Below are 20000 nucleotides of genomic sequence, written 5' to 3' on the forward strand. Positions count from 1 at the left end.
TCTCTCCCTTGCGCTCCTCTCTCTCTCCCCCTCTTCATTGGAGAGTTCCAGAGATCAGTCACGATCTGAATTGTGTACCTGTGGCGATGGCAGAAGCGGGACAGCTCCTTGGCCCTGGGTGGGGTTTGGCCACGGAGGAGATGGATCAGCAGCAGCATTGCTGTGGAATCACTCAGTGAACTAATATCGGTCAGGTATTTCTCCCATAACTCAGCGCAGATAATGGGAGATGCCTAGTCAGAGGCAGCTGGAGTTGACCTGTATAGAAAAGCTAGCGTCAGATTTATTCCTCGTATTAGCGGGGAGCATGCTGTCCCTCCCGGAGGGGGGCGGAGGGGGCGGAGGGGGATTGCCTGGAACAAACTCCAGAACTTGGTCTTTCGGATCATTAGATGTTCTTGTAGAAACCATATTTTTGTATTTTATTTTTTTTTTATTAAGGTCCAAGAACGTGACCAAGATGATTTTCCAACTTGATGCAAGTTAGGTGGAGACACAAGCTAGTTCTACTCAGCCAACATTATCACGTGTGTTCTCCCCCGAATATTCATGACTGCAGGGGAGGGTTGTCCTGACTGACGTGTGCCGTAGCATGTACCATACACGCTTGGAGTACACAACATACTAGGGGTGTAATGTACTTGAGTAATTGTACTTCGTTACAATACTTAAAGGGGACCTGCATTGCTATTTTTAGCACTATTTGGGCAACTTTACACAATTCCTGTGAGTCTATGGAAGACATCTGTAAGGTTTATTTAAAAAAAAAATCATTGTTTTATATTTCTAATGGAGTACTCAAAAGCATCATTTTCCAGCCTCAAGATTTCAGCCTGTTATTGGCTGGGCTCCGCCCATGAGCACTTGCAGTGACAGTCATCCACACAGTCTGTGAGTGGCAGAGAGAGAGAGAGAGATAGATGGAGCGAGAGAGAGAGAGAGCAGGTCTCCTTCTCTTTCTCTCTCCCCCGTTTGAGGAAGTCTTCCACTGTGCCGCACGCTATAGACGAGGCGTCAGTGTTATGCTCCCGAATCGAGAGAGATAGAGGGGGAGAGAGAGAGAGACAGACCGAGAGACGACAGTGCGACGCGCGTGTGTGCTCTGTCGCGAGGGTCTATCTGATTCTCCCTCTCTCTCTCTCGCTCGCTCTCTGTCAAACCCCGTTTTGTGCACTACAACCACAGAGCCAATCGGATCACTATCCGCTCCATCCTCACCACGTGACGTCACCATGCGAGTCAAATCAGAATGACCTGATTAAAATGGAGCAGGAAATGAATGACCTGAATGACTGCAATCCGCCAATATGGTATTTAGAGACACAAACACATTGATACTAACTCCTATTACTATAATACAATGCTAGACACTGAAAAAAGACATTTATAATGCATGTCACCTTTAAGCACTGTTTTGGGGGATTTGTACTTTACTCTAGTATTATTAGTTTTGTATACTTGTACTTTTACTCAATTACATTTCAGAGGAAAAAAAACATACTTTTTACTCCTTACATTTAAAATGCAGACCTACAAAGTACAAATCTCGCAGGTCCAACCATTTTAATTAGTATATTTGTTTATCTGGCCGAACTCACGTTAACGTTATTAATCCTGCAGCCGCACTTTATTTAAAAACAGCCAATCAAATCCCCATCAATGGAAAATTAACCCGCCCATACCCATGCTGATTGGTCCTTGTGCAAGACTAGAAAGTGGGGATCTTTGATTAAACACCTGCTATCAGAAGAATAGACAGTCAGAAAAAAGTTTTTACTTTAACTTTTTAGTACTTAAGTACATTTAAAAGTAGAAACCTTTTTACTTTTACTCAAGTGTGTTTCTTTTACTTGAGTACGATTTTGAGACGGTACCCATACTTTCACTTAAGTATAATTTCTGGGTACTTTTTACACCCCTGCAAAATATTTGATTATTATGTTGATTCACAAACCGGTGTAGCGCAGAAACCTAAGGACATGACAAGTAAACTAAAGGAGATCAAAACAGATGGAAGGCTTTGTTTTTCCTGTGGGTTTGTTTTCAATCAGAACCTGGCTAACATCTCCACGCTCTGGCACAAACGACGCCTCCGCTGCGGACGCTGACGCACGCCATCCGTTTCCGAATGCCCGTCGTTCTCCGAATGTTTCTGTTTCGTCAAAACGGATACAAATCTAGCGGAAACGGACTCATCGTCTGCCCTGTCCAACGAATGAGGAATATTTAAAAACAGACGTAGGACTGCCAGCAGATACATGTGGCCGGGGCCCTAACTCCAACCATCCCTGCTTCCCCCGAGTCCTCTCTCTCTCTCTATCTCTATCTCTATCTCTATCTCTTTCTCCTTTTAAAGAGATTCGCCAGGGAAGATTAATCGGCATCACTGCGGAATCACTCGGGTGTTCTTTCAAGTCCGATATTTCGATCGTCATAACTCACGACTAGGGATAATCCTGAACGCCGCCGGGCGGGACAAACCCGGTTCTGTCGTCCCGGGCCCTGGGCCAGGAAGAGCCTAGGAGAGGGCCCTCCATAGGTCCATAGATTTGAGGTGGTGATGTGAGCCCAGTGGGATAGTTTTGTCCACATGGCGTCCATCATCACACATGGCTCCTGTAACTGTGAAGAGAGACAGCTGCCTGAAGGTCAGACGAGCAGCGTCAGATTTATTCCTTGTATTAGGTTGTAGTGTGAATCATTTTCTGCTCCCAGCAGTTTCTAATAATACCATTCTTCAGCAGTATCTCTTAACCGGAGCCTGATTTCTCCATTCCGTGTTTATATACTCCACCCCAGAACCAGGTCTGAAAACCCAGCAGGTCCAGTTGGGTCCTCCCATCATGGTTGGGCATAAATGCTAAACAAGCACTTCAAATCAACTTTGAATAAACTATTGTGTAATTCGCAGGTCTTTTAGGAACACTGTTTTCACAATTTTTCCAGAACCAATCAGTGTTTGACTCATAACTCTGTCCCTAGTTAACTGGGTTGTTTGTGAGAGACCTTTTGAAGTTAGCTGGATAGAACAAAAAGAAAACAACTTTATATCTTGTATTAGCTGGTCATGCTTGCATACGGAGGTAGAGGCGGGTGCAGGGTCGGTCTAAACCCCCGCCTAAAAGCCAGGGGGTGGAAGAAGGAGGTGATGGGGGGCATCTTTCAGCCTCTCGTCCCCCCCGGGCCCTTGCTCAGTGACGGAATAGGATTATGGGATTTGTAGTTTTGGGTGAATTCCAGAAAAAGGTGTGTAACCCCTCTGTTGATAAATCTTTCGCGTTTCCATGTCAACTCGTTCAAACTCAGCTTTTAAATCTAGCTTTTCTTTTTCTTTTTTCCCCTCCAGTATCGGGCCCATTATTCCGCCCATGCACAGAGTGTACAGACAGTGCATGGCTAGTTCAAACAAGCTCAGCACCCGTGTCACATAGTTGGAATACACCTAGAATCATTTGTGTCATTTGCAGTGCTTGTAGGAACAGTATCTTCCTTCCTCTGTCTTTAAATGGAAAATGTTCTAGTATCGGCAGGCTAAGGTGTCCACACCATCTCTCTGCCCGTACGTCACAGCATGCCTCCGAGAGGGAGGCCAAATCTCTACCAAATCCGGACATCCGCGACCAGATTTTTATTTAATAATCTAATTAGTTTGAAAGAAAATGCTAGGCTATAATTAGGCTAGGCTAATATCACAAATAACCACTATTTAACTCATTCAGCGCCAAACCCGAGAAAAGTCGGGTTATCTCGCCAACCGTTGAGTGCCAGAAACCCGAGTATACTTGGGTTTTGATCCTTTGATATTTTCCTTTGATCCCCGTTCTATACGGTCAGCCAGAGCCCTCTAGGTGTCTCTGATTCATCTGCCTACGTTGGAATTAAATGACGATCGAATCTCACCAGGTGGCAGTATCGCCTACCTTTTGAACTGGAATGGCTTGGTGTGCATACACCCTTTTCTTTTTTTCTTTTTTCTTTTCAAGGGCTCCTCCTCGGAGACAGAAACACAGCGATCGCCTCAAGATTTTGTTGCCTGAAGCCTATTTCCCATACACACGAGTATAGACATATACACGGGTAATCGCAATGGCGAAGCGATAACTGGGAATTATTATTTTTGGAATACCTTCTGGCTAAGGTAAGGTATATTATGTCTATTTTACCTAACCTGAAACATGTTTTTGTAACGATCACAGTTTCGTGTTTTACCGGACGTAAAACATGCTCGATAAACACAATCACAGTTCCTAGTTGAAACGACCCCCTTTTTTCATTTTGTGAAGGCACATAATGTACATGGTATATACCTTTTCATTTGGGAGTATTTGGGGTTTCAGGCGATCAACCAGAGCGATTTGGGCTTATTGCATATAACGCGTCGTATCTCGCGATCTATGAAAACATAGTGGATTATCTTGGAAATCGCATCTACGGTCGTCCGTCTCTTTACTGAAATATTGACGGTGTAGAAATGAACTGATTAGTCAGTAATTGACTATGAACAATGCCTGTAAAATGAAAGGGTTAACTTGGTTGTGTATAATCCCCCTCTCTGCCCTGAGACTGTGCCATTTTAAAGGTGATCTAAGTGAATGAATGAATTAATGATCTTTATTGACATTGTAAAATTGTACAACAACATTTCAAATGCAAGCCCTAGGTGCTAACAATCAACACAGTCCTAAGATAATACAAACAAGAGTGAGACATAAATAGACATAAATAGGGGGGATATAAAATAGGGGGAGTGATCGGTAGGAATCTGAGAATGTTCAAGATGTATGTACGTATCTATTATGTAAATGTATACATTATATTGCCTATTTACAGGGGAGTTAGCATGTAACTGTGTACTTTGTATAAGCATACACACACATGAACTAGTAACTTATATACAGTATATGGAAACCTAACACAAGAATGTAAACATATTGCAAGGTTGTAGAACATTGTACTATTCCCTTGGTGTTGCACAGTAGTTTCTTGTATGGGGGGGGGGGGGGGTTGCAGACAGTTTATTGTATATACATACCTGCTTTTTTATTTTATGCTGTGGAACAAACAGAGTAAGAATCCCATTGTACTTGTTGCATCTGATCTGAAACAAGTAAAATAATCTGCCAGTGCAGTAAACAAATTTGGCTTGGCTAGGTTTCTTGAAATAAGTAACAAAAATATCTAGGGTTCTCTCTCCTGATTGGATAGTGGCAACGGGATACCAGCACATTTATTTCCTGTTTACTGCAGAGCAGGAGGGACTGGGAGACCCATGTTACTGACCAGACACACAATGTATTTTCTGGTATCCCGCTCGTTCGCGTCTATGCCTTCTACAACGCTGTTCGGTTTCCGGGTTCCTCTGATTGGCCACTAAGCCCACGTGACCCTACGCTAGCACGCCCCCCTTATCGCTGCCAGTTCGCGCGACAAGCCCCTTCAATGACATTCGCAAGGGTGGTGGCAGCGTAACAGCTTTCACCCTGATGTAAAGTAGCGATTTTTTTATTGGTTTGTCATAACAAACCAATTACATAATCCAACATATGTGTAAAGAAACAACATAGCTGCGTATTGCTGGCTCTCATATTTGCGAATGCAACAGCGTTCACCCTGATGTAAACAAAACAAGTCATTGATAAGCTACGGCCATATTAGACACATAGCCATAATCTAAGATATAGTTTATGCATTCGCAAATATGGGAGCTCTGTCATTGAAGGGGCTTGTCGCGCGAACTGGCAGCGATAAGGGGGGCGTGCTAGCGTAGGGTCACGTGGGCTTAGGAACCCGGACACCGAACAGCGTTGTAAAAGGCATAGACTCATCCCGTTCCCACTTTATCCAATCAGGAGAATACATTCTGCAGTGTAAGTAGCAGTGTGTGTGTCTACTGTATACCCATCAGTAGTCTGTTTGCCCGGTGGAAGTAACTGTTCTGTGTTATTTGGGATGTGGACCTGAGACTGCAGTACCGTCTGCCAGACGGCATGAGCTCAAACTGTTTGTGATTGGATACAGTGTGACGGGATACCAGAACATTTATGTTCTGTTTACTGCAGAGCGGAGGGACTGGGAGACCCATGCTACTGACCAGACACTCTATATCAGTGATGGCTTTCAGAATGTAGAGCTATTTAACACTTATTTAACCAAAGAAACATATCGCTTACAGCACCTTTTAATAAAGCAGAAATGCCATTGGAATAATAGTTTAAACTGACTGGACCTTCAATACAGAATGATTTGATTTCTGCCCTCTTCCTGTTTTCTCTTTCCAAACGCCCATGTGAAAAATGAACACCTTGTACTCCTTAAGAGCAGTTCTTTAAGAGCAGAGTGAGAGTCTGTTGTTCTGGGGAGTGTTTGTTTGCACTACTAGTGGAGGAAGAGGAAACTACACTTCCTCCCAAGATCCTCAGGAAGGGATTGAATTCACTGCGGTAGAACTGTGGTTCTCTTGTGATGATAATCATAATAATAATACATCGTATTTGTAGTGCACTTTTCGTTCACTAGGATCCCAAAGTGCTACAGGGTTAAAACATAGTTAAACTATTTGTAATAATTATTTATAATAATAAAATAAAATACAGAATATAATTTAAATAAAACAGTTAAAACATAGTATAAACAGACAATTTAAAACAACAGCACACGAAAAAGATCACAAGAAATAGCTAGCAATCAAAGGCCTATGAATGTTTTCAGGCCTGCTTTAAAAGAGTCCAGACTCTGTGGTGCCCTCAGCTGGATGGAGAGGCTGTTCCAAAGGCTCGGTCCCCCATGGTGCAGAGCCGGGTACTGGGGACCCGGAGGAGCAGGCTACCTGCAGATCTGAGGGTACGGGTGTTGAGTGATGAGTTCCTGTAGGTAGAGGGGTGCGTGTCCGTTTATGCAGCAGCATGATTTTGTAGTTGATCCGGGATGAGACGGATGTAGTGTGACTGTCTCTTTGGGGTCAAGGGTCACCCAAAGTCATACACATCGGCTGCGGGCCCCCGTGTGATGGGATATTGACCCCAGGGACCCCCGTCTGAGAAGATGTAGTCGTCCCGTAGCGGTCTGTACTGTAGGCGGGTAGATGACGGTGTGAAACCTGTGAACAGAAGAGTCATTCTGGAACATTCTCTCGTAACTTCCAATCAATTAAATAATAGTGGAATTCAAGTCAAGTGTTCCTTTATTAATCCCCTTGGGGGAATTCAAGTGTCATAGCAGCATGGGTGGGGGGTACAGGTAGTAATAATAATAACATGGAAGTAATAATGATACCATTAGTAGTAGTGAACAGTAGTTAGTGGCAGGATTAAATCAGTAGTAATAGGGATGATGGTATACATGGTCCAAACCGTAGTAACACACTGCACCAGAGTCTGTGCAGTGTTTACTAGGCTACTATTTCCAAATCAAATGTATATAATAGGCATTATGTTTCGTTTCGGATGCTTTGATCGCCAGTAACGGCATTCATTTTGAACACCACACACGCTGATCAGCTGGATCGATATGAAATCATTGCAGTTGCAATCAAGGTGGAATTAACGTCAGATAGTCCTTACCTTTGATGTTATTCCAAAAAGAATATTCCAATTGTCTGATCACGATTTCCAGTATTGGTCCCCGACATAATCTGGCACAACACATACATCAAGTGCATTGGACGCGTTTCAATGTGATCGGGTGAACCGCTAGACTTGCCTGACACAAAATACTATAAATAGTTTACTGCACTCTTGATATTGCCACCTAGCAGGATCTGGACGGTACTGCACCCTCGGGGTGCCAGTATGCCTTTTAACGCTAACATATAGGTCAGTGACACTGAATACAATATTAAAATCGGTTGTCGAGCAAACACGTATACGTGGGCGGCGCAGATGGAGTTAAGAGTCAGATAGTCCTAACGGTGTTTATTATTAAAGGTTCCATGCATTATAAATTTATTTAGCATTGTTTCCTAGCAATGGGGGATTATATCAATGTGGTCTGTGTCTCTAATTATCATATTGACTCATCAGTCTAGTCTCGAGTTCATGAGATCCTCCCTCACTCAACTAAGCCGTTCTGATTTGACTCGCAATGCGACGTAGCAAGGAGCTGAGCTGATTGTGATCTGATTGGCTCTGTGGTTGTAGTCACCGCCCACAATTCGCTCAACAGAGCGAGTGGATTACTTCCTCAAACAGGGTGCAGAGTCCGACAGACGGCAGAGAACGAGCGAGCGAGAGATAGGGAGAGAGATATAAAGAGGGAGATAGAGAGGGGGACCGCGCGGGACTGCGCGCAGGAGTGTGTGTAAAAATGTGTGTGCGCCGTCTCTCTCACCCTCGTCGGAGCATTTACACACAAACTTGACTGCGTGTGTGTCGGGACGCATCTCTCTATCTATCTCTCCCTCTCTCTGTCTGTCTCTCTCTCTGTCTCTCTCTCTCTCACTCGCTTGCTCGTTCTCTCTCATATGTATCACGCTGTGTGGGTGACTGTCACTCAAAGCGCTTATGGGCGGAGCCCAGCCAAATCAGCTTGAAATATTGAACTAGAAAAATGCTGTTTTTGAGTACTTGATTAGAAATATAAAACAATGAATAAAAATAAATAAAAAAAACGTACAGATGTGTTCCATAGACTCACAGGAATTGTGTAAAGTTGCCCAAATAGTGAAAGGAATAGCAATGCATGTCCCCTTTAAGAGTCAGATACTGTCCTAACTGTGTTTGTTATTAAGAGTCAGATAGTCCTAACTGTGTTTGTTATTAAGAGTCATAGTCCTAAAAGTTTGTTATTAAGAGTCAGATGGTCCTAACTGTTTATTATTAACACAATGGTGCCCAAGCACGGATATATCCGGCTTTCGAATCCATGCTTAACACATCCTGCCCAAAAACGTTGTACAACGTGTTTCAAGTTCATGCTAATTCTGCCAATCCACGGCGTACGACGTTATTGAGATCATATTTCATTTTTTTTGCCATATTATTCATATTTCCCTCACGGAGCCTGGTCTGATGCAGTGTGAGTCGGCACAACTCTGCAACGCTTCAATACTGCCCCCTGGTGGATGATCGGCGAGTTGCCAAACCGGAAATGGCAGAGTCGTTCTTGGCACGTCTCCGAAATGCGTACGGCCACTCGCATATTGTTGCGGGACTCTAGACACACGTCCGTGTGTAGCGATCGCTGCCATAACGCAATAATCGATATGATTTGGCCGTGTATTATGATTATACAAACCAGAAATGGATTTAGGCGATCACCGTCAAATAAGTGGGATCTTTTTCCTCCAGTATCATCGTCGAACGGTAAGAGGATGCTGACGTTACTTTCAGCCTGTTTGTTTATTATTATCCATGCAAACTGCTCTGATCAATATATCACCCATACTACATAAATCATTTAACGACGATCACGGAATTATAAACGATCCCCCCCCCCTCCGTTCATCCGCGCATGATCAGTCATAGCGTTTAGGACCATGTACAGTTGTAATTTTTAATATAGCGTCGATCGGCAACAAACGGCATTTGATAATCTATATATGCGTTTATGCCTATATCTCACGTTCTAGGAATTACTGCAGAAAACGATAAAAACATTTATATTCTAGACGGTATTTTCGTATGAATGTATGGATGAAAAAGTAAAACGTTCCTACATCCTGAACGATAGATAATCGATGTTGAATGGGCCATAGTAATGTCAATTTAGCAATACAATTTAAAAAGTTATAGCCCTGCAAAGAAGGTGAACATCTCCATAGACTTACAGTGCTGGCAGAGAAAAGATGCTCAAATTGTGTGGCAGGGAATGTGTTAATGGACCGAAGGACGGATATATCCGTGGCAAGTTGTTTTGGCTTTTATTCCATTTTAATAACCTATTCAAGGTCGCCGAGCTGCACTGCAGATCTACCCTACTCTTTGAATTCGAGAAAGTGCATTACCGGCCAGATCCTCTTAGGGGCGCTGTTGCGATAATGCAGTGTGCCCTGTGGCCGAAGTTTTTTTTATCTCTAATGTAGTTTTCTACTCGCCTGAAGCGATAGCTATTGTCTGTTGCACGGAATACGTTTTGGATCGTGGATTTCACTATGCAATAAGGGGATTTATCATCAGCCAATGGACATATCGATCTACCAGATGGCGATCAATAACGGGGAAATGCTCGGGGGGATCCTACCGGCTCATGGTAAGATATTTTTCACGTAAATTACATGCTGATCAGAGTTTGCTATGATACTCAACCAGCCGACCAGCGTATGTGGCTACTTAGACGAACACGGTTATTGGTAATCAATAATCAGAAATGACGTCCCCCGCCCCCCCCCCCCCTTTCATGCATACATGCTTGAGGATCATACCGATCATATGCAGTTTGAGTTTTAACTCTAGCTTTTGTATAACGGAAATGCCATTGGATATAACGTTAGTAGCTATTAGCTCTTGATCTCGCCTTCCAGGAAATATACTAGACCAAATGCCGTATAATGCTTATATTCACGGCGCTATAAAATGAGAACGTATTGATGAAAAAATTATTTCTTTAATCCATTTTGAAGGGACAGTTTATGGTCTCAACTGACAATGAGAATGGACACATAGCAATACTATAAAGTATAGATTTAGCTCTACAAACAGCCCCAAGTCTGTTTACATATGCTGGTCGTCTAGAGCAGTGGTTCCCAAAGTCCGGGTCGCGACCCAAAGGTGGGCCGCAAGCAACCACAAGAGGGCCGCGAGATGATTTAAAAAAAATAAAAATTGTCAGGCCACTGAACTTAGAAGCAGGCCAGGACAGTGTTTCTAGTTGTATTCTAAAATGCTATTCTATTGTATTCTAAAATGTGACTATATGGTTTTATATTAACTTAATAAATAAACAAAAACGAAAAATCTACTTATTTCAACGAACATTTCAAAATGCACATAAAATGCTGAAAACAACAGAAGCAACAATAGTATTTTAATGAGGCTATTATTATTATCATTATTATTTTGCAACAAGTTAGCCCTCTCATAAATAGCACATATAAATGAATAACTAACTTGAACTAACTTAATAGGATTGAAGTGATATTTGGCTTAAAAAATCGGTCGCCTGGCAAAAAAAAAAAAAAAAAGCCTGACGATGTGCATTGGGCTCTCTGCATTGGGCTCTCTGACGCCTTATTTTCTGGGTCCCGGCCTGAAAAGTTTGGGAACCCCTGGTCTAGAGTGGGGCCCATCTAATCCCTGTGGCCGTCAATGTGTTAAGAGTCAGACAGTCCTAACAGTGTTTATTATTAAGAGTCAGATAGTCCTAACAGTGTTTATTATTAAGATTCAGATAGTCCTAACAGTGTTTATTATTAAGAGTCAGATAGTCCTAACAGTGTTTATTATTAAGATTCAGATAGTCCTAACAGTGTTTATTATTAAGAGTCAGATAGTCCTAACTGTTTATTATTAACACATCAAGTGCCATTCAGCAGGGGGCACTGTGGGCCGTCAGAGCCAGCGCTCTGTTCAATCGGGGATAATGCCGTGTTTGCAGTGCTAAAACTATATAAAATATTATAGCTATGGATCTAATAACGTTGTCGATTGTCAGTGAGTTTCTTCCGGTCAACATGCAAAAAACACATATTTTTTTCATCCGTACATTTCCGTTTTATACCGTGGTGAATATGAGTATAGTTTGAGTGATTCTGAGTAATCCCAGGAAAAGATGCGAAAACAGCATTTGAGTGGAATACACTATACACGTTGCCATTCCTCCTCAACAATCAATCTGAAATCAACGCTAGATTATCGGTATTATCTTTCATCATGCACGCATGAAAGGGGGTTTGGAGCAGGGCGCCCCTCCGTGCTGTGTATATTACCAACGGGACACACCACACACACATACCACACAGACACGCTGCAATCGCGGCGAAAAAATCATCGGATCAACGCAAGATTGGTAACATTATAGTCCTTACCTTGTATCTGATGTACTGCAAAAATAATAATCCAATTATCTGATCGCCATTCCAAATATTCATCGCAATCGTTTGTCCGACGTTATCCAGCATTGCAGATAATCTGGCGGGCGGGGACCCTCGTCGAGGGAATTGTGGTGACCGCTTGTCTTGCCGGAGTGTTCAGACCCCGCCCCCACGCCGCAGCTCGGCCAAGAAAACAAACCACATAGTTTCAAATGGAGTGCAATAGCGGCCGCAATGCGTTAGGCGGCGGCATTGGCTGTTTGCGATATCAGACACATTCAGGACAGCCTGCACAAGCTGTCTCGATGGATTATGAATGGCAATAGTGAATAAAAGAAATAACGAAACAGAAACGTAGATCTACGTTTCTGGCACTCAACCGCTGGGCCACATAAACGTAGATCTACGTTAACGGCACCCAATGTGTTAAGAGTCAGACAGTCCTAACAGTTCACCAGCCCTTAACCCCCATGAAGGACCCCTGGTTGTCCCCCGGTCCCCACATTGAGGACACATGCAGTGGGAATACAGTGATGAGAGGAAGGAGATACAGTAGAATGAGGAGCAGCATGAGCTGAGATTCAAACCCATGCAGACAAAAACACGATGCGACTCGCTTTAATCCACTCGTTTTCTATTCTTAATGAAAGGTACAATGGAGTCATGTTGAATTTTAGCTGAAAAGGATGCACGTACACACACACACACACACACACACACACACACACACACACAGACCATACTGTATTAGTGGTGTGTGTGTGTGTGAGTCAGAGACATCGTGAGGTCCGAGTGTGTCAGGCTGGGCCGGCCGTCACGCCGTGTGGAGACAGACTTCATAAGTCATGTTCCTTCAGTGGTACGGTCATTAGAGCAGCACAGAGAGACCCTGTTTAACCCAGGCTGGTCCAGCCAACACCCCCAACCCAGCCCTGAGAGACCCTGTTTAACCCAGGCTGGTCCAGCCAACACCCCCAACCCAGCCCTGAGAGACCCTGTTTAACCCAGGCTGGTCCAGCCAACACCCCCAACCCACGACCCAGCCCTGAGAGACCCTGTTTAACCCAGGCTGGTCCAGCCAACACCCCCAACCCAGGACCAAGCCCTGAGAGACCATGTTTAACCCAGGCTGGTCCAGCCAACACCCCCAACCCATGACCCAGCCCTGAGCGACCCTGTTTAACCCAGGCTGGTCCAGCCAACACCCCCAACCCAGCCCTGAGAGACCCTGTTTAACCCAGGCTGGTCCAGCCAACACCCCCAACCCATGACCCAGCCCTGAGAGACCCTGTTTAACCCAGGCTGGTCCAGCCAACACCCCCAACCCAGGACCAAGCCCTGAGAGACCCTGTTTAACCCAGGCTGGTCCAGCCAACACCCCCAACCCATGACCCAGCCCTGAGAGACCCTGTTTAACCCAGGCTGGTCCAGCCAACACCCCCAACCCATGACCCAGCCCTGAGAGACCCTGTTTAACCCAGGCTGGTCCAGCCAACACCCCCAACCCATGACCCAGCCCTGAGAGACCCTGTTTAACCCAGGCTGGTCCAGCCAACACCCCCAACCCAGGACCCAGCCCTGAGAGACCCTGTTTAACCCAGGCTGGTCCAGCCAACACCCACGACCCAGCCCTGAGAGACCCTGTTTAACCCAGGCTGGTCCAGCCAACACCCCCAACCCATGACCCAGCCCTGAGAGACCCTGTTTAACCCAGGCTGGTCCAGCCAACACCCCCAACCCATGACCCAGCCCTGAGAGACCCTGTTTAACCCAGGCTGGTCCAGCCAACACCCCCAACCCATGACCCAGCCCTGAGAGACCCTGTTTCAGATCCAACCCACAACCCCCCCCCCCTTGAGCCCCCAGTCCAACCACCCAGACACCCCCCAGGTCCTGTCTGGGTCCACATGACTCTCTCCTGGTCCCAGTGTGTCTCTGGCTCCTCCAGCTCCTCCTCCTCATCTTCCTCATCCTCCTCCTCATCACCACCAGGCCCAGCTGTGCCAATGCAGCCTGTGTCTTACGCTCCTCCTGCGCCGTCCAAAGAAATGAAAAGAGAGAAGAAAAAAAAGAAAGAGAGAAAGAAAGAAAAAACGGTTGAGGGAGTGAGAGAGAGAGAGAGAGAGAGAGAGAGGCAGAAAGGAGAGAGAGCCTCTGGCAGGGGTTTTGCTGTCTGCTCGGTTTTCACGGCCCGCGGTTTTATTGGACTTTCCGCGGGGCCATGGGCGAGGTTAAACGGCCACCGCCGCCCCCATTTGGGCTCTAAACCTCCCGTTAGCCCCCCCCCCCCCCAGCTCCCCCCCACCCCACCCCCCCATCCCCCTGGCCGTCCTGTGGCGCTGCTGCCAGTAAAGGAAACACATTAACACCAGAGCCAGTAACAGAGTCGGCTTTGTGCGCGCCGTCGGGCGGGCAAGCCAGTCCACCATTAGGCCCTGACGCGCGGCTCCACACACACACACACCAATTAGGGGCCGGTTCAGCGAGGCAGCAGGGCCCGCAGCCACTCCAAACAGAGGTGTGAGCTTTACTGCGGCGCTGCAGGTGTGCCTGGGGGGGAAATAATGGACTTTACTGCTGATTGGGAGCACTGTGCCACATACTGTATCCCTGTTGCCCTGTGTGTGTAAGAGCCGGCCGCACCACTCCTCTGTGCAGAGTGGAGTTTTGACAACCCGGGTTTAACCTGCGCAGTGTGGGTTCGGCTCGGCTCGGGACGGGCGGTTCAGGTCGGAACCCCCGGTGTGGCACTCGCTGTAGTGTTACCGATCTGGGCTCTGGTTACCCTGCCTGGTCCAGAGCGCTCCAGGTGTGTGTGTGTGTGTGTGTGTGTGTGTGTGTGTGTGTGTGTGTGTGTGTGTGTGTGTGTGTGTGTGTGTGTGTGTGTGTGTGTGTGTGTGTGTGTGTGTGTGTGTGTGTGTGTGTGTGTGTGTGTGTGTGTGTGTGTGTGTGTGTGTGTGTGTGTGTGTGTGTGTGTGTGTGTGTGTGTGTGTGTGTGTGTGTGTGTGTGTGTGTGTGTGTGTGTGTGTGTGTGTGTGTGTGTGTGTGTGTGTTCGCACGCGCACATGTCCATGCCTTTCTGCCTTCTGCATCAGGGCTGTACAATTAATCAAAATGTGATCGAAATCGCAATATGGCCTGTAGTGCACTATCCAGTTGGCAGAAGGTGCAATGTTTATTGAAGGCAAAGTGTGCAGAGTCACTTTGGGGGGGCAGGGGTTCAAGCTACAAAAATGGCACTTAACCCTGTCACACGACAGCAGGTTAACCATGTCACTGCCACACGACATCAGGTTAACCATTTCACTGCCACACAACAAAGGGCAACCCCTTTCACTGCCACACTACAGAAGGTTAACCCTTTACTATCACACTAACGACGGTTAACCGTGTTAGGATACCATTAGATACCATGTTAGAATACCATTCTAAATGAAGTACTGTGGTGCTGCAGAGATCCTATTCTACAAACTTAACCTGTTAAGCCCGGAGCACTATTTTCTGAAAATCAGCCAAAAATTACATAAGTAAATGGAAGATTGCTCCACTTCTACAAGGTCCATTTGCATGTTCTTGGTATCTAGGGACATCTATGGATCTCAGGGAATGTATTCCCAGTGTCGTCCCAACGTTCAGATTTGTGGCATATGATCCCGAAAAATAAGTAAATAATAAAAAAAGTTAATCTAGAATTCAGATGATTGACAGTGGCTGGCGTGAGCCAGGAAGTGTAGTTTTTTTGAAATTCAAAAGCCCATCGAAAGTCCTGGGTCTCCTCTCCTCATAGGACTACACACAAAATGGCAGCGTCATTTCCTTTTGTCAATACTTGCCCTTTTCCGACTCGATGCCCTGACATTTCTACAACAAATATTTCACTAATAACTTAAAACCATTGGTAAACAAATGTATTGCTGAAAATATACACCTTGACTGCTGTTTTGACAGGGTTAGGGTCTTTAGTTATTTACTCTTGGCTACATTTGGGGGGAAAAATGCAACATTAATTCATACATTCTGTAGAGATGGATTTGTGGCGTGATGTCATTGTCGGTCCGGTACCGGACCGCTCAGGCTTAAGAGGTTAAGAAAACGTATTTTGTTCGGTAGAGATCCACGCAAAAGTCACACCTATGATCATCGTTGGCGTCTTTCAATGAAAATAAGAATAATGACGCAAAAATGATCATTAGTAAAAAATAGCGATTATTTTCCAAATCGCTCAGCCCTATAGTGCGCACGACGCAGGAGTGCATACAGACACGCAGCCCTTTCATGATACAGTGGTCGAGCCGTCTCTGCTGCGTGTGATGTTAACGCAGCGAGATGACTGATGTCAGTCCCTGTGTCGTGATAAGAGCCTGTATCTCTCTCTCTCTCTCCGGCTGATACGGCTGAGAGAGAAGCTGACAGTCACCTATGGCGTCGGAGGCAGATGACTAATAGATACTTGACTCGCTCGCAGCGCTGACAGAGTGCTTGCCAGAGCAGATGACCTGCCAGGTTGGAGAGAAGCGCCCCCCGGGCCACAAGACGATATGTGATCTGACAGAGGAGGGGGTTTCCTCCGCACATTTGTCTACGCTTCACAGACGACATGCTATTTTCAAATTAATGTGTCACTGATATTAATTCAGAATCCACTTACTCCTGCACCGTGGAGCCTTTTCATGGAGACATATTATGGCTTCTTTGGCGAGCCGTATAACAGAGTTGGGTAGAGTTAGGCTTCTTTAGCAAGTTGAATCACAGAGTTGGGTAGAGTTAGTTAGGCTTCTTTAGCATGTCGAGTTAGGCTTCTTTAGCATGTCGAGTTAGGCTTCTTTAGCATGTCGAGTTAGGCTTCTTTAGCATGTCGAGTTAGGCTTCTTTAGCATGTCGAGTTAGGCTTCTTTAGCATGTCGAGTTAGGCTTCTTTAGCATGTCGAGTTAGGCTTCTTTAGCATGTCGAGTTAGGCTTCTTTAGCACGTTGATTTAGGCTTATTTAGCATGTCGAGGTAGGCTTCTTTAGCATGTCGAGTTAGGCTTCTTTAGCAAGTTGATTTAGGCTTCTTTAGCATGTCGAGTTAGGCTTCTTTAGCAAGTTGATTTAGGCTTCTTTAGCATGTCGAGTTAGGCTTCTTTAGCATGTCGAGTTAGGCTTCTTTAGCAAGTTGATTTAGGCTTCTTTAGCATGTCGAGTTAGGCTTCTTTAGCATGTCAAGTTAGGCTTTTTTAGCAAGTTGATTTAGGCTTCTTTAGCATGTCGAGTTAGGCTTCTTTAGCATGTCGAGTTAGGCTTCTTTAGCAAGTTGATTTAGGCTTCTTTAGCATGTCGAGGTAGGCTTCTTTAGCAAGTTGATTTAGGCTTCTTTAGCATGTCGATGTAGGCTTCTTTAGCATGTTGATTTAGGCTTCTTTAGATTGTCGATTTAGGCTTCTTTAGCATGTCGAGTTAGGCTTCTTTAGCATGTCGAGTTAGGCTTCTTTAGCATGTCGAGTTAGGCTTCTTTAGCATGTCGAGTTAGGCTTCTTTAGCATGTCGAGGTAGGCTTCTTTAGCATGTCGAGTTAGACTTCTTTAGCATGTCGAGTTATGCTTCTTTAGCATGTCGAGTTAGGCTTCTTTAGCATGTCGAGTTAGGCTTCTTTAGCATGTCGAGTTAGGCTTCTTTAGCATGTCGAGTTAGGCTTCTTTAGCAAGTTGATTTAGGCTTCTTTAGCATGTCGAGGTAGGCTTCTTTAGCATGTCGAGTTAGGCTTCTTTAGCATGTCGAGTTAGGCTTCTTTAGCAAGTTGATTTAGGCTTCTTTACCATGTCAAGTTAGGCTTCTTTAGCATGTCGAGTTAGGCTTCTTTAGCAAGTTGATTTAGGCTTCTTTAGCATGTTGATTTAGGCTTCTTTAGCATGTTGAGTTAGGCTTCTTTAGCATGTCGAGTTAGGCTTCTTTAACAAGTTGATTTAGGCTTCTTTAGCATGTCGAGGTAGGCTTCTTTAGCATGTCAAGTTAGGCTTCTTTAGCATGTCGAGTTAGGCTTCTTTAGCATGTCGAGTTAGGCTTCTTTAGCAAGTTGATTTAGGCTTATTTAGCATGTCGAGGTAGGCTTCTTTAGCATGTCAAGTTAGGCTTCTTTGGCATGTCGAGTTAGGCTTCTTTAGCATGTCGATTTAGGCTTCTTTAGCATGTCGATTTAGGCTTCTTTAGCATGTCGAGTTAGGCTTCTTTAGCATGTCGAGTTAGGCTTCTTTAGCATGTCGAGTTAGGCTTCTTTAGCATGTCGAGTTAGGCTTCTTTAGCATGTCGAGCTAGGCTTCTTTAGCATGTCGAGTTAGGCTTCTTTAGCAAGTTGATTTAGGCTTCTTTAGCATATCGAGTTAGGCTTCTTTAGCATGTCGAGTTAGGCTTCTTTAGCATGTCGAGTTAGGCTTATTTAGCAAGTTGATTTAGGCTTATTTAGCATGTCGAGGTAGGCTTCTTTAGCATGTCGAGTTAGGCTTCTTTAGCAAGTAAAATCATGGAGTGGGGTGCAGTTATGCTTCTGTAACGAGTTGAATCACGGAGTTTGGTCGAGTTAGGAATTATAATAATGCTATAATAAAACTTTGTTTCCCCCTCTAATGTATCTAGTGATGCAAAATAATACATTTAAAATTCAAAACATAGCATCCTTCTCAAGGGTGATTGACAGCTGTGGTGAGTGGACTGGATAGTTTAATGTAAGTCGCCCCTGGATAACCGTGTCTGCTTAATGCTTAACGGTTATTAAAAACGCTTAGTAACGGCTAAAAGGCCACGCCGGGGCAGAAATCCCACGGCTGCATGGCGGAGTCTCGTTTAAACTTGATTAAAAAAAAATTCAGCCTGCAACAACGCAGCGGCGGTGATGTTGGGGCTGACGCGCGGACGACCCGCGACTAGCTACACACACACACAACGCGCTGTATTTTCTCAAATACGCGTGTCTAACTCGCTCAGGTCTGTCTTCGCTCAGCCCTGCCTCGCAGGGCCGTCGCCCGCTTCTCTTATGAAATAATTACTACAAATTTTGGTGCATTCGCGTGATTGGGTTCATGGGATTTTCCTGTGTCTAAATCTGGGGTTCTGCAACATGTCAGGACAGAGTGCTACAGTGTCGAGACAGGGAGGGAGGGAGGGAGATGCAGAGAGAGAGATTGATTCAGCTTTTAGTCAGGGAGTTTTAAAGTGGTCTCTCTAGAAGCCCTGGTACCAGAGGGTCAGGTGAGGTTATGGGATATTCATGTGCTCTCTGTTGTGCATCTGTTGTGGGTTAATAATAACCTAGTCTTTGATAGGCCACAAGCAGTCCTTTGAAATTACAGTTTTATTAAATGTTCACATGAGACGCTATCTGGAATTCCGGGACTTCTGGGATGAGGACGGCGTAGGGATGAGGGGAGCCACGCCACGGCACCGAAACCCTCCACCTCCAACGAACCGTTTCTCCTCAGAGCGGCAGCGCTACTCGACACAATGACACCCCCGATACTTAGCGTTGATTTCCTTCTGTGTAACGACTTGTGTTTTGGGGTTGGGAGGGTCGATGGCGTTTTGGTTCCAGGGCGCCTCTCTCTCTCTCTCTCTCTCTCTCTCTCTCTCTTTCTCTCTCTCTCTCTCTCTCTCTCTCTCCCCGCAGCGAGAGAGAGGGAGAACACGACACCGGCTCTCGGTGTCCCCCCAAACTCACTCGGCTCGCGGCACAGAAAGACATTTGGACCACATTTTGTTTTTTGCCACAGATAATATCTCCACGTGTGTCGGTCGGGGAATAGGGGGGGGGGGGGGGGGGGAGCCCAGCGGGGGCGGTCTGGCGGGCCACCCGCGCCCGCTCTGCGGTGCTCCTGGACCGGACACTCTCCGCCAGACGTGTCAGGGTGGTCGTCCCCCCGTCTCCCCCTCTCTGATCCTCCTGGCCCGTTCGGTTCCACGAGGCATTTTTCGATTGGAACTTCCCAAATGTGTTTCTAGTTTTTTTTTTCGTTTTTTTTGGTGTTGATAGACTTGACACTCAGAGATTTGGTTTGGCACGTGGCCCA

General features: G+C 45.5%; 1 protein-coding gene across 1 annotated transcript in view; it reads left to right on the plus strand.

Moving 5' to 3' along the window:
• gmds (GDP-mannose 4,6-dehydratase) overlaps positions 1 to 20000 on the plus strand; it is a gene marked incomplete at its 3' end in the record, with an annotated part of 404477 nt that overhangs the window by 205778 nt on the left and 178699 nt on the right. The window lies entirely within an intron of this gene.

The sequence above is a fragment of the Notolepis coatsorum genome (assembly GCF_963971535.1).
Source record: "Notolepis coatsorum genome assembly, chromosome: 2".
Lineage (NCBI taxonomy): Eukaryota > Metazoa > Chordata > Actinopteri > Aulopiformes > Paralepididae > Notolepis > Notolepis coatsorum.